Genomic DNA, 19,689 nt, shown 5'->3' with positions numbered 1-19,689 from the left:
GGGAAATCACCTTATAAGACATAGGAAGACTAAATACGTATGATGACACTGTCGCAATGCATTCTCTTGATAATCTTCATTATTGCAATCATAATCTTTATCCGTTTCGACAAGCTTGCCTACAAAATTCAAAACACCTGATTATCAGTCCTGATCATGCTATTGGAAAACTAATTCCTTATATAGGTGTTTCTGTAAAGTACCCACACTTTGTATAGGAATGATGAATTCTCGTGGGCAATATGTTAAGTTAAATTATCATTTCCAGGATCGGAGTTGTTTTGTATTCCTTCCTCTTTTTAGAAAAAAAGAAAAGCTTTGTCATGATTTTTTGAATCCATTGGCCTCATTGTTATGACACTTACTACAACTTAAAGGGATAGTACAGTATTGGTGGAGATGAGGATTAGGCTTTTAACTTTTTGCAAGATACCAAGAAAACACTTATTAGATAGTACAGAGCATACCATTTTAAGAAAAATTCAAAGTTTATTTGATGAAAATTGGGTTTGGAATGACTGAAACATCCAAAAACAAAGTAAAACAAAGCGATCGTGATTTAAGTGTGGGTCCCACACTTTAGTGGAATCGCTCTTTTTTGATATCTCAGCCATTTCAAAACCAATTTTCATCAAATAAATGTTGAATTCCTCATGGAATCATGTGATCTTTCATATTCATAAGAGGTTTCTCATTGTCTCACCAAAAAATGTTAGAAATTGTAAATACGGTCTCAACTAAAACTATACAATCCCTTTAATCCATGCAGACATTCCATGATGTGACAAAGTCTGAACTTTTGCTCACCTGGAATCTAAATTTTATTGACCAGTTGTATGTTATCTTTTTTTCATGTGAAAAATGTTAGCTCCCAGATATGCTGTATTTGACAATACAGGCCGAACTATAAAGCAATCGAATCATTTTTTTTTCTTGCTTTTTAATACCGTGTGCAAAAAGGTTGCTTACAGAATAATAATGATTTCCTTCGATACTATTGATCTTTCAGTTGTCAAGCAATCTCGTTAGGCGGAGAGCTAGTCAGGGGTGCATGTTTGTTTGTTTGTTAGTTTGTGTGCGTGTTTGTGTGTGTGTTTTTAAACTGACTTCGAATTGCAATTCCTTCGTGACCTGATTCCCGACCTGTTTCCCATGACCGATAATCCCCCTAAGATCTTACTTGACTTGCACGTTGAGACCATGAGATGCGGACAGTGGGGACAGACACCTATAAGAGTGAACTGGTTTTATTTAGCTTATATGGATTACAGTAACACTTCATGTTTATAAAAATACCAAGGTGCGATCCATGCCTATATTTCAAATTCAACGTAAAGTAAAGAAGACCTTTCAAGACATAAGACCAGGGACTCATTTGCTTATCGAGCAAAAGTTTTGCTGAGAAGAGACTATTTTTGTTATGATTATTTACTTCGATTTTAGAGAATGATGATACAAGCTTTCAGGGTTTTTCCCCAATTGCAACAGTTGTTATTTATTTGTGTATTAGTGCATGTAAAGACTTGTGCTTGATATCTGGTTTATTTGCTCTTGTCAAATGGTTGGATTTCTAACTTTTGAAGAACAAAAAAAAAGGAGGAAGGAATCAATGTCCATATAATGTCCTGCTGTATTGAACACAGTGTCCCACAGTGTAAAACACAATGTAAAACACAGTGTGAACATATTGTGAACACAGTAATCTCTTCACACTGTCAAATTCAAGCGTTTTAACATTGTGAACACATTGTAAATCATCAATTCACAGCATGTGAAACATAACATTATTAAGGGAACTCTATGAGAAAAAACACACCACAGTGTGAAATCATCTTCACACTGTTAAATTCGAACGTTTCCACATAGTCGACTGTGTGAACACATTGTGAACACACTGTGAACACACTGTGGGACACTGTGTTCTTTTCAGCAGGGCGTGCCTCAAAAGGCATTACCCATTGAGTAACCCTATGAATGAATATTGTTTGACTGAGCGGAAGGAGTTAATTCCAATGCATTGCCATTAGATAATATTATTCCATTTCGCTTATTCATTATAGATTGTGGAGAAAATGATATCTTATCCCTGTATTTTGCCCAATATCGATCCATCAGCTCGATATCACTCGTTGTTTTATTAGTGTCCTTCGAGAGCTGTACGTATCACGAGGTGGTTCTTAAACGGATATCTCTTACAAAGTGTGATAAGGTAGACGAGAAAACAAGAGCCTTTAGGGGCGGAACTGCTGCAGCAAATCCATGGATCTGATTTGAAGTAAAGTAGGATACAGTCGCTGTGTGGTTTGTCTGATTTACAATGGGGATGAACCTCCGCGTGAGGAGATTGAACCTTCGATGGATGACTTCAGGCGGACTCTTGTCCTAGCGATACGTTTTACTAAGAGTAAAAAATAAAGAAAGTAAAAGGTAGAAACTAATTTTGAGAAGACCCTCTTGAGGAGCGCTAACAATGATTGTAAGAAGTGTAGCCTTTTTTTTTTTTTTGTCAAGACAGAAGAGAGAGAGAGAGAGATCCGAAGAGGTAAGCAGAAATCCCAGATAATCATAAATTCTATAACTTTCCTTCATTGAATCAGAAGCCTGCACGGTCTCCATATTCTGAGGGTTAGTGACCATTCTTGTCTCATCTAACCCCTATTTCTACCGTGCCATGATCTATGAATATAATATGACAAAATACATCAATTGCTTAAAAGTCATCTTTCACTGCAGACCTGAGCTTGTTTCGCTACACAAACATCCAGTGATGAACGTGGCACGCGCTGTATTGTAGTGTCAATGGTGGCGTATAAAGCATGCCATTACCTTGAACAAAGCTAGATTTTCTTAACATTAACAATGTTAACTTCGAAGAACTGGAATATAACCTTCAAAGGTACAAAATTCATTGTTCAGTCGTATTTTGTTTGAGTCGATGTCGCGCATCTAAGACGCACACCACAGTTGTGGTGAGTATTATGATGTCGACGATCCGAAAAAGGGATACCCCCATTAAATCATCTATCTATCAATGAAGTAGAGGGTTTTGATGCCCTGCGCGGTTCCTCCGTGCTGTCTACAATATATAGCTGGTATTTTCCCTCCTATCGCTTGAAGAGAAGCTGAAAGCAATCACGCCGTTTGTTTCAGTTTATGAACTTAAACAAAGAAAAATTGGTAAGTTGAGCAGTTGATACACAGCAATACACGTTTATCAATCTATATATTTCAGTGCACAGCATAAAATTATGTTTCAATACTAACATGCAAAATAGTAGACGCTAGTGATGATTAGATACTGCCCTATTCCGAAATGTCAAACTTTGTCAATTGATCTTTCTATTTTGCACTGGAGTCTAATTAGGAATATGATAATGGGATGAATTAGATTTGATGAGATGATGATTTGTTACGAACAGATATGTAAGTCTTCATCTAATAAGCGAATGAAAAGTTAAGAGGAAAAAAAAATCATTCCACTCTGCAATTGGCAAATCCTTCTGCGGAGATGTTTAATCGGACATTTTACTTGATGATAACAATTCCAGGAGTCAATTTGTGTTATGGAAAAATCCCCAGCAAACGTAGCGTGATTGAATATTTCTGATTTTCTACTTTATTTCCCTGCCAAAACGCTCATAATGATAATAACAATATTCATTTATAGTGCACATCCACAGAAATAGCTGTTTTTAACAGCCACTTCCGTGGATATAGCGCTATATAAGCATAAGGGCATGATGAAATATTTTTTTTTCTTTCACACGGAGATGACAAGCAGACGTTAGGTGAAGTGATAAGCACACAATGCAGATATCTAATTTTCGAAGATGAGGGACTCATAAATTGTTCACTCCAAAAATGTCAGTTGTCTGTTTTCGCAGTTTCAAGCTTTAATTCTATATGCAGCGAGGCATTTAAATTTCTGTGTTCATCTCTCTCCCTTTCTTTCCCTTCCCGCTCCTTCTCCTCCATCTTCGTCTCTACGCCGCTTTCATTTCTTCGTCTGATATAGTACGACAGAAGTCAAATTTTGATATCATTCTCAAGTCAGGGGTAAACTTATTCGATTTAAAGACGGTGAGTGATTTCCCTCTCCGCGTCGTCGATTGCAAAATTGTTTAAATGAATATTTTCTTCACGCTAGAGGAAAAATTCAGAAGTCGCTTGGCTGCCCGCGCCACTCTCGCGATGCAATCGCGTATTTCCCGATCACACGTTATCTAATTCTGGGGGGTTGAGCATGGCTCTTTCTATCGATTCGAGGCGTGTCTAAATGGTTTAAAAATCTTGCTATTAGCGCGGCGAGTGGAGAATTCTTCGGAGGGTTAATGTTCGTTAGCGGCCAAATAACTAGCGGGTTATTCGGAAGCAAAGAAGCTGTGCGGCTACACGCAAAAAAAAAAAAAAAGAGAGAGAATAATAATAATGAAAATCAGTGTATGTTCTTGAACAGCCCTCCATTTGGAATGCACATAATTCAATCTCGCAACGAGTGCGATTTTTGCATCGGGCTAATGTAGTGTTCAGAAATCCCCTGTCATTTCTCTACCCGTTCATTAGGAAATAAGTGCTGAGTGCCAAAATCACATGATTAAGCATCGTAATACATTTATATGAAGTTAGTTCTCCTCAAGAGATATGGAGTTAGAGAGAGAAAGAGAGAGAGAGACGGAGTCTGCATGACGGTAGAAAGATATTACAAATAGATACCCAATAGAAAATTACCATAGTTTCCACATGTCCATTGCTGGATTACTGCACCGGGCATTATTCAATTACAGACTATCCTTTTGTGCCCACTAAACACTTCAGAAATGTGAAAACCATGAACAAGTACATATTTTCTTTTACATTTGAGTCGCCAGGGATTATGGGTAATGCTTTCCCTCAATGTAATTTTCTTCCTTCGCTTGGATGAGTGGGGGGGGGGGGGGGGTGGGAAAGACCGTAATACAACATCATCATACTGATGATAAAAGGCATTCTAAGTCGAAAGTTTTAATTCTATATTTGATTACTGATGAGAATGTCTCTGTGACTCCTCTTTACATACAACACATATACAGTACTTCAGCTTTGGTATTTTGCATGTACGTCTGGAAACCAAAGAAACTTATGTTTACTATTATTGTCTGTCGTAATTCCTTGTGGAAATTATCTCTAATGTAGGCACTATGGACTTCCCCTATACTGGAAAGAACACAGTGTCCCACAGTGTATTCACAACGTGTTCACATACAGTCGACTATGTGAAAACAGTGTGAAGATGACACTGTGATGTGGTTTTCACAGAGTGTTCACATAATGCTTTCTTTCACACTGTGAATCTATGACTCACATTGTGTTCACACTGTTAAAACGCTCAAATTCAACAATGTGAAGAGATTTCACACTGTGTTCACACTGTGAAGTTCACACTGTGTTTCTCACACTGTGAAGTTCACACTGTGTAGTTCACACTGTGTTTACCACACTGTGGGACGCTGTGTTCTTTCCAGCAGGACGATCAGGCTGTTGTCTCTATCAAGCCATTTGCTTATCTAACGACAGCCTTCCGCATTCCAATCCCGTCAATATACATTCTACCATAAATCTGTCAAATCACCGCTTATTCCTCTCTATTGAATGGTTTAAATCCGCATACATTTTTATTCTGTTATCATCTGACCACTGTGTGTATTTGATTTTAGTTATATTTGAGTGTACCGGTTGCACGTCTTATTCTTTTGGAAAATGGGGAAAAAAGAAGAAGAAAAGACTACATATTTTATTTGTAATATTATGTTTATGCTGAAAACTTTTGATATAATCGAAATCTGAATTCTACTTTGCACTATGAGAAGCAACGTGCAGGGGGCTTGAAAACTACAAAAAACAAAAGCCATCTTTAGTGCAGGCAGTGAGATTGTTTTATAAAAGATAAAAGAATACTAACGTTGGGAGAATGAGAGAAGGAGAAAGACAAAGAAATATGTGAAGAGAAAGATATAGAGGAAGGGAAAGAGAGAGAGAGAGAGAGAGAGAGGGGGGGGGGGGGTGAATCGTGAAAGAGAGAGAAAACGAACCCGAACCGAGAAATCGTGTTCGAACTAAGTGCCAAATGATTGTTCAATATGAAAACGCCCACTGTCTTCGCGTCTGTTGTACTTCACGAATTATTACCGCAAAGCACACAAAATTCTCACATTACGGGGATGACGATGAACGTGTGTCAAGAAAAGAGTATAAAAAGCACCATTTCGGGGTCATTCTCTTTTTGCATTTATTTCAATTTCCTCTTCAAATGGTTCTGTTGTCTTCGCTACAAATCACGCAACATCGGGCCATGATTTCTAACAATTAGGCTGTCATAGGAAAGCCCCCCCCCCCACCACCACCACCACATGTGTTCCCTTCATGTACGTTTTGTCGCTTACAAACGTGTCTCCTGCATCGCAACAAGAACTGATTTCCCGCGCTTCCAATGTGGACATACCATGCAATGATACACATGTCAATTGTTGATTTCTTGTGTCCTATCACCCGTCAACCCTCCCCCACCCCTTTTCAGCTATCTCTCTCCATTTCACGTCTTCTGCTACTTTTTTTTTGCTCAGTTTCCCCAGTTAGGTTTGATTGTTCCCATTTACGCTAAAAACGTGTTGCGGTGTCGCTTTTCCTTGTCGCACCCAACTTCCGATTGAAATTGGACGTCGACTGAAGCTCGCCACTCGAGCCCAGTCCTCGTGCGGACGAGCCAAAAAGCTAATATTGCGATTCTTGACGCGATAAAAGCCCGCCATCCACACGAGTCATTGTCGCGCAGACAGTGTTTGATCTGGTGAAACGTGAAACGAACGCAGATTTTGGCCTATTGTTGACGGCTGTGTCCCGTCCGCGATTAATTCCATTGTATCGTTATTTCGTTTATTAATAATTTTCGCACTCGAATAGAAATTGCCTCGAATCTCGAATGAACTCCCCGAAGAGAAGTTAGGTGCATACTGATACAGCACTTTTCTCCTTCAATCTCTTTCGTCCTGTGATTATTTTGACACCTTTTGGCGAGATGGAAGTGATGAGCGGACGGCATGATCCCGGGCAAGAAAGCAGAACTATAAAACATGCTATTCGTTCCTTTCTTTTTCATTAGATGATACACATACCGCGAAAACGCTGAAGTCCCCTGTGATCCATATCATTGGTCTGGTGGTAGACATAATAACCATCACCGTAAATGTGTAAATAACAAAATTGTTATCTTCTTCTCTGTTCCTGTATGTATGTTGCCATTTATCCACTCGTCGAGTTTATTAATCTGTCCATACCCCCTCCCCCACAGCTAATACAAAGAAACTTTAACACGGATTTGCGTTTTGGGACGTTCCTATTTACAATGTACAAAATAGGCGAACACGTTCAGCCGTGCACATTTCCGTGACTTAGGTATGTCCTCGACCTTCTTTAAAAGGGAACTTGTGCTTCGCATACGCTGCGAAATCTTTTTTTTTCCTCAATCTTCACGGTGTGACATTAGTATCGGTCTTGATCTTTTAAAAAAGTCAGTGTATATCAAATGTAATTTGTGTCAGGCGTTTTTTTTTTTCCTGAGTATGACCCTCTTCTACCAAATTGACAGTTTCAATGACACAGACAACTAACGAGTTGCGCTTGGCTCCCACATCTCCACATTTTTATCATTATTTTTTTTTTTTTGGTCGTGTATACAAATGCTATTTCACTCATGTCGAGCTTAACATTTTCCAACAATATACCAATACCCGTTAATGGCTCTGCTTTTTATTCACCGTATACACCCACTTCGTATCAAACGACTGGACTCTAAGTGGCTGAACGAGATTACTGCAGAGCATGACGACTATTTATACATCGTTTCTGTGTGACCAAAAAAAAAAAGCGCAGAGGTTCAGGGAAAAGTCTCACGTTCAATGCCTCGCGTTAATGCAATTATTAACTCACACTCATTATCGGCCTGTCGATTTGCAGTGAAAGAAAATCTTGATGATGATGACGTCAAAGAGAAACTTGTTCAAATATAATTAGTGCAGTTGTCATGAAAGGTTACTCCCACACTTACAAAGTAGGAAATGATGCGAAAATACAGTTGTCGACGGCAATTTTTTATGTGTGTATTCTTCTTGTGGACAGAGATAAATCAACATACTCTGTGTTGCGACAACACAGCAAAACGGCGCTTCAAGAAAGGATCGCAAACAATCCGTATTTTCCTCTTCTCTTTTTTTTTAATCATTGTGAACCTCAAAGGCAGTCAAAACACTTGACAACAATACCCCTGCTATAATTGTGTGTATGTATGTATGTATTGTATCTTGTTACCGTGTTTGCTTGGTACACAAATGGCTGAATTGTTACAGTATTATCTGGATATTGCTGCAATCCTGACATTGATATCTTATTTCAATTACGTATTATTTTCGTACTATTTTAGTACTGTTGGCAATATGCTTTTATCATAACAGTAATATATTATATATATAGTGCATGAGGCTGAATGCACTATAACAATATATAAAATAGCATACATACTTATGATACAGGCCGGCAGTGCATGACAAAAGTTATAGTGCACGTAAAATATAACGATTGCAGACGATAACCCCCTATCGATTTGATATCGGTTTTTGCTCCCTCATTTTAATCATCGAGTACTTGAATCCCGCACCTTATCAACGCGATTGCGCCACAACCGCGATATGCTTTGCTCGATATTATCGTTATTCCCAATTCTCGCAGGCTGGCTATGCCAGCAACTTATCTGTGTGATGGGACTAGACTTTCAGCGGTAGATTTAAACATGGAAGCTGAAATGAACAGGTTCGCTACTTTTAGAGAGACTGATCTACATAAACAGTATCTTAGACAATAAGGACACAAAGGATGCCATCAAATACGCCCTACGAATTTTGGACTCCTACTGTTCTGAAAAGGAATCAATCCGACGGATATTGAGCAAGTCAACCCAAGATTTGTGCCGCTTTCTCCGTACATTCTACGCGGAAGTGCGCCGTGGAAATGGGTAGCGTGTGTACGGTATACGCTAAGCGCTCTTTGATCACGCTACGCTATGAACTTTTACTACGACATTTACAACACACTCTCGGAATCCACTTGTGCAGCAATGGTGACTTCAATGATGCCTGGCACGAGCCTTGTGTTTAAATCCAGTAGATCCCTAATCCTACAAAACATCATCTAGTCCTGGTCCTGGACCCACAGTGCAGTAAGTAAACTTAGGGCGTCTAACGTGTTACTGTTAGATCCATGGTAGACCTTGTAGGGTCAAGTGTTAACTAACGTTAGCTCTGTCGCTCGTACAATGTAAGTGACGTAGAAACGTTAGGCCAGGGCCCCTAGACCTAATCTATCGTAGGGCTTAGAAATCGTTAGATATAACCACGTAACATTAGACCCTAACACGTCAGGATTTTGTCTACACAGGTTCAAAGAAACTGGTATTATTGCTTGTCTAGACACGTGTAGAGTCTTAAATGATCTAGGCTTTCGTATTTTTTCAATTTATCTTGCCTGGGTATGTATGCTATTTTATATAACACATAGTGCATGACATCTTATTGCACTATAACAAGTACCAAGCACCTCCAAATTCTGAATTTGCCCTCAGGCAATTATATTCAATTCGGCCTGCGGCCTCATTGAATATAACTGGCCTTCGGGGCAAATTCAGAATTTATCGGTGCTTATATTGTTATATAAAATAGCATACATACTTATGATACAGGCCGGCAGTGCACGACAAAAGTTATAGTGCACGCAAAATATAACGATTGCAAACGATAACCCACTATCGATTTGATATCGGTTTTTGCTCCCTCATTTTAATCATCGAGTACTTGAATCCCGCACCTTATCAACGCGATTGCGCCACAACCGCGATATGTTTTGCTCGATATTATCGTTATTCCCAATTCTCGCAGGCTGGCTATGCCAGCAACTTATCTGTGTGATGGGACTAGACTTTCAGCGGTAGATTTAAACATGGAAGCTGAAATGAACAGGTTCGCTACTTTTAGAGAGACTGATCTACATAAACAGTATCTTAGACAATAAGGACACAAAGGATGCCATCAAATACGCCCTACGAATTTTGGACTCCTACTGTTCTGAAAAAGGAATCAATCCGACGGATATTACTGAGCAAGTCAACCCAAGATTTGTGCCGCTTCCTCCGTACATTCTACGCGGAAGTGCGCCGTGGAAATGGGCAGCGTGTGGCGTGTACAGTATACGCTAAGCGCTCTTTGATCACGCTACGCTATCAACTTTACTACGACATTCACAACACACTCTCGGAATCCGCATGTGCAGCATGGCATGGGGCCTGGCACGAGCCTTGTGTTTAAATCCAGTAGATCCCTAATCCTACAAAACATCATCTAGTCCTGGTCCTGGACCCACAGTGCAGTAAGTAGGGCGTCTAACGTGTTACTGTTAGTGTTACTGTTAGATCCATGGTAGCTAGTGTTAGACCTATTGTAGGGTCAAGTGTTGACTAGCTCTGTCGCTCGTATAAGTGACGTACAGTACAGCGTACCGGTACGTAGATCTAGTATAAAAACGTTAGGCCAGGGCCCCTAGGGTCCTAGACCTAACCTATCGTAGGGCCTAGAAAACGTTAGATATAACCACGTAGACCCTAGACTCTATAGTTGAATGTGGATCTTCAGGATTTTGTCTACACAGGTTCAAAGAAACTGGCATTATTGCTTGTGTAGACACGTGTAACTGTTAGAAATGATGTAGGCTTATCTTGCCTGGGTATGTATGCTATTTTATATATCACATAGTGCATGACATCTTATTGCACTATAACAAGTACCAAGCACCTCCAAATTCTGAATTTGTCGGTGCTTATATTGTTATAGTGCATTCAGCCTCATGCACTATATATATAATAGTGCATTCAGCCTCATGCACTATATATATAATAAGCACCGACAAATTCTGAATTTGCCCCGAAGGCCAGTTATATTCAATGAGGCCGCAGGCCGAATTGAATATAATTGCCTGAGGGCAAATTCAGAATTTGGAGGTGCTTGGTACTTGTTATAGTGCAATAAGATGTCATGCACTATGTGATATATAAAATAGCATACATACCCAGGCAAGATAAGCCTAGATCATTTCTAACACTTACACGTGTCTACACAAGCAATAATACCAGTTTCTTTGAACCTGTGTAGACAAAATCCTGAAGATCCAAATTCAACTATAGAGTCTAGGGTCTACGTGGTTATATCTAACGTTTTCTAGGCCCTACAATAGGTTAGGTCTAGGGCCCTAGGGACCCTGGCCTAACGTTTTTATACTAGATCTACGTTACGTACACTGTACTGTACGTCACTTACGAGCGACAGCGCTAGTTAACACTTGACCCTACAATAGGTCTACCATGGATCTAACAGTTAAACACTAACAGTAACACGTTAGACGCCCTACTTACTGCACTGTGGGTCCAGGACCAGGACTAGATGATGTTTTGTAGGATTAGGGATCTACTGGCCCCATTGCTGCACATGCGGATTCCGAGAGTGTGTTGTGAATGTCGTAGTAAAGTTCATAGCGTAGCGTGATCAAAGAGCGCTTAGCGTTTACTGTACACACCACACGCTGCCCATTTCCACGGCGCACTTCCGCGTAGAATGTACGGAGAAAGCGGCACAAATCTTGGGTTGACTTGCTCAGTAATATCCGTCGGATTGATTCCTTTTTCAGAACAGTAGGAGTCCAAAATTCGTAGGGCGTATTTGATGGCATCCTTTGTGTCCTTATTGTCTAAAATACTGTTTATATAGATCAGTCTCTCTAAAAGTAGCGAACCTGTTCATTTCAGCGTCTATGTTTAAATCTACCGCTGAAAGTCTAGTCCCACACAGATAAGTTACTGGCATAGCCAGCCTGCGAGAATTGAGAAAAACGATAATATCGAGCAAAGCATATCGCGGTTGTGGCGCAATCGCGTTGATAAGGTGCGGGATTCAAGTACTCGATGATTAAAATGAGGGAGCAAAAAACCGATATCAAATCGATAGTGGGTTATCGTTTGCAATCGTTATATTTTGCGTGCACTATTATACTAATGATGCACAGGATAGAGTGTGTTAGTGAAGGTGCGGCGCGCTCGAGAGTATTGACAATGGTGCGACATGCACGAGGCGCAGCCGAGTGCATGTTTGCAACCGTTGTCAATACTCGAGAGTGAGCCGCACCTTCACTAACGCCACGAAATAATCCTGTGCATCATTAGTTTTATAAAATGGGTCGAAAACTAATAGCATTATTCACGTACCTTTGTGGGTCAATACCAGTCAGCTACATGTAGCACTCGCTCAAAAGTCAAGATGTCCGAAGATGTTCGTCCCAAACATTTACGCACGTCACACTCGGAAATCCCGCACACTCACCTAGTACTGTACGTACGTATAAGAGTATACGTACGCCACGTACTGTTATGCACAAGAAAGGCCGCCGGCTCTTGTGGCAGCCCGCGGCCCGAACTAGAAGTTGTTTACAGGATTGACAGCGCGTATAGTAGCGCGTGACGCACTTGTAACAACTGATTGAGTGCGCACTGCTAGTGTAAAACATTGTGACGTACGTCAGGCCAGGGAGGTGGAAGAGAGACTCTTCTTAGTGCTTACCTGAAGAAAATAATGCACGCACACGTGACTCATTTCAGCGCTTCCAATTGGCTACATTCTTGAACCCATTTTATAAAACTTTTGTCATGCACTGCCGGCCTGTATCATAAGTATGTATGCTATTTTATATATATATATATATATATATATATATATTCAACATAGATACATTTTGGACAGATAGTCATATTGTTTACCGAGGAATCCACGTCTACAAGCTGTGCTTTTATGTGGATTACTCTTTTCCATCACTTTATTTACTTCTAAATGTGTTTTATACCATTATACACTCATTTGCATATAGATTAAGTATTCTTCTTTACAGTGTATGTACTTTACCTTTTGCTTGTATACTTCGTACTCTGATCGCCTTTTTAGTTTGATGATGGGAACAAAGAAAGGAATTGAATTGAATTGAATTGAAATTATAGCGCTTTCCTATTCGTAGTCTACACAGGCATGTGGAGCCATCATTTTGACTCCGATCATTTTCAGTCATCATTGGTCCTGTAGATGAATCAAGACGTCCGCGTCATCGGCTTCTCAGTCATCACCGTGATCGAGACAGCAATCTGTCATCGTTTGCTGGCGACTTTGTACAAAAAAAAAAGTGTCTTCATGATTTTTGTTACATCACTACCAATTAGCTGTAAAAAAACCAACAACACGACTAAATAATGTAGAAAGGATACACTACCACACCGAATGGCTTTTACGGTGAATTTATTGCGCAACATTGCAATTCTTTGTAAATATCTGTATATCACATTTTCTTTAAATTCCATTTCCTTAAGAAATATATAAGCGTGTTGCAGTTTTAGCAACTCTCGGAGCTGCTTATTCCACATACACTGATTTTCCTAGCGGTTTCTCTTTTATGCAATGCAGAAATCGATATTTTCCCTTTTCTGAAGTTGTCAATACTTTCTGAGGGGCAGTCTGCAGGGAGACGTTTAAATTCAGTGTGCGTCCCTAAACGCAAAAAATCGTCCAAGGATTCAAAGAAATATTGAATAACTTCTAATTTGAGGCCATCTCGCAATCCTTTGGGCTACATTTAATTGTGGCAATCAAGCTGTCTTTCTCGTCACTCTTTAATTACATGCCAAGATAGAAATCTAGAGCATGGTCGAATGAATGTATCGACTTCTATTCGCCAAAGTGACAAGTGAAGACGATAGAAGGAGAGAAAAAGGACGCCGGATGAAAGAGAGGGAGGGAGGGAGAGAAAGAGAGCGATGGAGGTATAAAGAGAAAGGAAAAGTTTGCTAATGTAAAACTCGACAAGTCTGCCAAGGAAATAACACTTGCTCTTTCCACGCGTGTCGATAAAAGTAGAGGCAGAACGGCGTAAAGATTTTCGCGATTGACTCTGACTTAACTGTTTCGTGTCATTGATTTTGTTTATCACTCAGAGAAGAAATCGATCAGTTTTTCCCGCGTTCCTTTTTTTATTTCTTTGCAAGGAGCGAGCCAGCAAAAAAAAGAAAAAAAAAAGAAAAAATGGAGAGAGGTGATAGAATGGTAACAGGATGACTGAAAGGTCACGTGATTAAATTGAGACACGTGACAAGAGCATTGGATATCGCTACTCTTGATCGCGATAGTATGCTCGTGTGACCGACCGATCGCTCACTCTTGCGTAGAGTGACTGACAGCCGCATTTATGAATTGATCCGCGTCGGTATGACATATATAACCCTTCAGGCCCTGCAGGGCCACAGGAATGAGGTGATGCGAATACCCGCATATTCATTTTGGAAGATTAGAAGTAGGGAGATGTTCTTTCTTCCTTTCTTTTTTTTTCGAGCGCGAAGTCACCTTGCACCTATCGGGAGTCTGTTTCAGGGGCCTCGATTACAATCGCAGCGATCGCATCCTCCAGCTTGTCTGCGATAACAAGATTGACACTTAGGAGTAAATGGTGCACTCGCAAAGGACTTCAATGGCTACCCTTTACACTGTCATGGACTACAATGCCTTGATGATAATGATGATGGTGATGATGATGGTGATGTGGTTGATTATGGTAACAATGATGATGATGATGATGATGATTATCATTATCGTAACAATGATGATGACGATGATGGTGATGATGTAGGCGATGATGTTGGTGATAATGGTGATGACAATGAATACGGTTACGATGCTGCTGCTGCTGATGATGATGCTAATGATTATGGTGATGATACTGTTCCTGATGAGGATGATTATGATAGTAATAGACTAATAGTTATCATCATGATGGTGAAGACACCATTTTGTGAGAGATTCTTAGTTTCGTCATCATCATCGTCATCATCATCATCATCACCTTTCATCCACCCATCCCTCTTCTTCGACAGGAAAAAAAAAAATGTCATGCGGAGAAGCTCTCTCCCTCTTCGCACAAAAACCAGTTATCACACTGCCACTAAATCTTGTCAAGAAATGCCACTGCTAATCGATTTCGAAATTGAGGTGATTTCGTCTTTGCTTATTCGCGGAATTATATCGCGAAGAGATACGCTCCGTAGCCGCGAGAAACATCAGCAGACGTCTTAATTGAGGGGCACACTTTGCCTCAGCAACCAAATTTCCTCGCTCGCCGAAAATCAATAACGTCACTCTGAAGGGAGAGCGACGCGGTTTCCAAAACAGGAAGTGACGTTTACGACGTTGACATTACAGTTTCTTTATTCTATCTCTGCTGCCAACTGTTTCCTTCTCTTTCTCTCACCCAGCTCTTCCAGTCAGGCCCAGGCGCAGAAAACTGCGCCTCCCACCAGGCGCAGAAAACTGCTACTTTGGGGTTATTCGCCCGAGCGCCGAGCAAGTGTGCCCGCTACAATCGATTCTCGTAGTTTCTACGAACAGTCGGTTCCATTGATACCGTCTGTGTGCCAGGCGCTCGTTATTGTTTCCTACATCTCTCTCCCTCCCACCCCCACCCCCTCCCAGCCTGTTTCACTGGTGTGCAGTGCACTACTGTATGCAAGACAGTCAAAGTGACAGGTCTTGAACGTCCTTAGAATAAAAAAACACGAGAGTATACCATGTATATTGCACTGTATCACCATCTATCGAAATACGGCATTCGTCATGAGGCATATCACAGAGCCACACGCTCTCACAAACAGACGCCATGCACAGAATAAAGATGTAGCTCTCACCACATTGACCATACTTAGCTCATTCATATTCAAAGAAATAGGCTAGTAAGAATGAAAAGTAGGAGTAATTGTGATTACCTTGCTGTTAAGCTGTTATGCTGCCTTTGATTGCAAAATCATCTGCAAATAACTCTGATAACTTTGGTAAAGCTATGGGATCTCTGGTATAACTCTGTCTTTCTAGAATCTCATCTAAAACTGCAGTGTAACAGCCTTCATATACCCATCGCATAGCCCCTGCCTCTGTTCTTTGCCCATGGTCAGTTCAACACCAGGGAGGTATAGGCCCCACAGAGATGTGAGGCTCTCGCACTTTCACAAAACGTTCTTTGTTTTAAACTGCTGCCCTATGTTTACATAACACCGATAAGAACCCAACCTGCCGGGGAGAGTACCAGGCAGAGGAGAGAGGGGGAAAGAGATGATGTGTTAAGATATGGGAGGTGGCTGTGCTGGGGGAGAGAAAGGGAAAGAGTGCCCCTATCAGCTGTTTAAGATAACAATTCTGTTACACTATTCAATTGCCTGTTGCGCAAGGCTAATAAGACAGCAAACCGTTGGTCATTCAAAAAACATTTACCTAATTATGTATTCCGACCAGAATTACTCCAGTTGTCAAGGTTTTTTTCCCCTAGAAAGGATTCCTATGCAAGATTAGGTATTTGGCTTACTACAGATGAAAAATCAGAAAAGTGTCAGGGTTCAAATTTTGCTACAAAATTAGTATCGATTTGGTGTCTTCATCACCAAAATTTTCCCCATGCCTTTTGCACTATGAGCATCGCGTTGCATGATGGGTATTGTCATTATAATATTCATGATAGCAGAATTCGGCTCTTTTCGACAGGCGCAGTTTTCTGCGCCTGTGCCTGACTGTCTTCCTCTCACACACACACACACACACACACACACACACACACACATACTCATGCACGCATATGCAAACATGCATATATACGCCCACCCATTTTTCTTTTCTCTTTGTTTTCCCTCTCTTGCACAAGTCTCTCACATGCTCTGTCTTTCTCGTTCCAGCGCGTCGTATTTGAACTCTCTCCCTCTAACAACCCTCACCAATTTGTTGTATACTGGATGTCATGAATCTCAGTTGTGCTCCTTTCTTTTTTCCTTCAGATTCATTTCTCGATTTATTGTGTACACATAACCCCTTTTCTTTCCTCCCCTGTTCATAAAAGCTCTGTAATCATCGTGTACAATTGGAAGAGTTGTACTAGATCTTTTGTTTTGCCAATCACGAAGATCAAAGGGTGCGGATTTTGAGTGTTCCTGTGGAAAGGGAATCGAATGTTCAATCTTCTAAGGGTTTGGATGATTGCTTCTTTTTTTTTCATAATATGCATATGGATATCGTACAATCAACAAACAATGTGTTCATGTCACGATTTGATGCACAAATTTGTTCTTTTATTCTTACCTGTGAAAAAAAAAGGACAGAGATGTGGGTAAATGAGTGTAATCTAGATGCCCTCCAGTGTATTTTTAATAGGCCTATTTTCATGTTCCTTCATCTCTTAATTTCGCCATTAGTTTTGTCTAATGTTATGTTTCAAAGGACACTATGATGAAGTACTTCACTCATGTCATTGTCTTATAACCCAGGTCTGGTTCCAGAATCGCCGCGCCAAGTGGAGAAAGAAAGAGAACACGCGAAAAGGTCCCGGACGGCCCGCCCACAACGCTCACCTCACCTCCTGCAGCGGCGATCCCATCCCGCCCGATGAGCTGGAGAGGCGAGAGAGGGTGAAGTTGGAGAAGAAGATGAAGAAACAGAAGGACAAGCTAGAGAAGGCATCGCCGCGGCAAACACAGCGGAAGAGTAACAGCGTGGGCGACGCTTCTGATGGTGGCTGTGGTGGAAATGGACAGGACACGAACGTTGACTCGAATTCCTCCTCAGCGGCCGCAGTGCGCGTAAACGGTTCGGCGGGATACCTGGCAGACGGCCAGCTGGAAACGCGGGATTGCATGGACAGCTCGAGTGCGGAGCCGAGCGAAGTGGACTCAGAGTGCATGGACACGACCAGTCTGGACGTCACGGAGGAAAGGAAGCACCCCGAATCTCCCCGCCTCAAGATATCCGGTAGAACGCTGCTGAATCCGCTAAGGGGTGTCGGACCGCTACCACGTTTTGACGCGGACAAACTGCAGGACTGTGACGCCGCATCGGCGTTCCACAGCTCGTTCAGCATTGACCGTCTCCTATCACGCCAGCCGAGTCATCATCCCGACATCAAGCCAGGTACCGTTGCTGCGGCAGCGGCTGCTGCGGCTCTCTGGCCGGAATTCTGTCCCAGCTACGCCCTGGCCGCGCCCAACCCGCTCGCGTGGGGAGCACTGACCACTTTCGGTCTACCCAGGATGTGGGGTCTGACCGCTGACAGACTGGCAGGCTGCTTGCGAGCCAACGGTCAACCCTTAGGACTCCTGGACGCATGGCGGGAGAGAAAGACTCTGAGCGTCGAAGCTCTGAGGAAAAAAGCTCAGGAACACAAGGAAGCTCTAAAAAAGTCCGACCATAACGAGGAAGACTAGACAAAAATATTTGAAACTTTGCGTCATGTTTGAGAATGACGAACTGACTACATTGCACGTTATTATTTTCAACCGGCGTACAGGGACTCAAGCAGGCCCGATGTAAGAGGCTGAAATTAAGTAATGTTTCTCATATCAAGGTATGCACAAAGAAAGCAGTTTTATAGGGTGGATTACGTTTAACTTTGATCAGAGTCCGCGGCAGGACTCTTTTATGATACTTAAAGTATAGGTCCTGTCGTCATTCCAGTGACATGATGACTACTGGTCTTCGGCTTGAATTAATTTCTATAGGTTTGAATAAGTTTTGATTTGAATAAAATTTGAATAAATTTCTATAGGAAGCAGTGTTCCTCTCGTCTAGACGAAAAAGAGACATCAAGAGTGATGAGGGTACGCACATAGGATAACACGTGACCGTGGCCCCGGTACACTAGCAAGGTGTACGTGTTTAGAATGGTTGCTATTTCGACATGTGGAAAAAAAACAACAATTTAAACAAAACATGATCATGATGCATCCCAAAACTATAATGAGGATGACCGTTATGATACTCTGCATTCATTCCAGTCAAGTTGTGTTGCTCCCAGTTTTTGTCTAGTTTTCCTTTTTGCAAACTTAAGTGCTCACTGACCAGTTCCTTGTCTCTCCGTTATGAAGAACAGAACGAGTAATCAAACTTCACTAAAAATAAATATGTGTGCTGACCCTAAATGCTGTATAAAGGCATGATAATGTGATGCAGACGAATGTGGTGTTTTCGTACTTCAGTTGTTGTCACTTAATATGTATATCTTATTCCACCCTGAAGGTTTAAAAAAATAGAATCCTAGCCCTTTAGAAGAGCTCCATATTAGCTATCAATGTCTGAAATAATTCCACGGCACGATGGCACTATAAACCAATATAAATTTTCGAATACAAAACAAAGAAACACACAATCAGCAACCACAAGACATCTTCCATGGAGTGTGAAGGTGTAAGTTATTATAATTCATTATTTCCTTCTACATAATTGAATTTACCTCCCTGATTGAACCGAACTGAACTGCATTGAACTGAATTGAAAGAATTGAATTGAATGGAAATGAACTGAACTGAATTAAATTGAACTGAATTACGTTGAATTACTTGTTAAGATTGCATTGAATAGAAGAATGTATCAAAATCAAAATCCAGTATTGCTCGTTATGCTTAACATCCCGCCGATGATGATGATGAATTAGATTCAGTTTTCTTAAATCTGGTTTAGTGTCTAAAGATGAAATCTGAATGGAAGGCATTCTTTGCCTACTACA

At 41.0% G+C, this 19,689-nt stretch overlaps 1 pseudogene; it reads left to right on the top strand.

The window, feature by feature from the left end:
* The window catches only part of LOC139708926 (uncharacterized), a 36,953-nt pseudogene extending 18,529 nt beyond the window's left edge, over positions 1-18,424 (top strand).
* Positions 18,425-19,689: the final 1,265 nt, after the last annotated feature.

Source organism: Diadema antillarum, unplaced genomic scaffold (genome assembly GCF_040938485.1).
Source record: "Diadema antillarum isolate AM-2024a unplaced genomic scaffold, OU_Dant_1.0 seq00001390_RagTag, whole genome shotgun sequence".
In the NCBI taxonomy this organism is placed as follows: domain Eukaryota; kingdom Metazoa; phylum Echinodermata; class Echinoidea; order Diadematoida; family Diadematidae; genus Diadema; species Diadema antillarum.
This window is presented reverse-complemented; position numbering and strand designations above follow the sequence as displayed.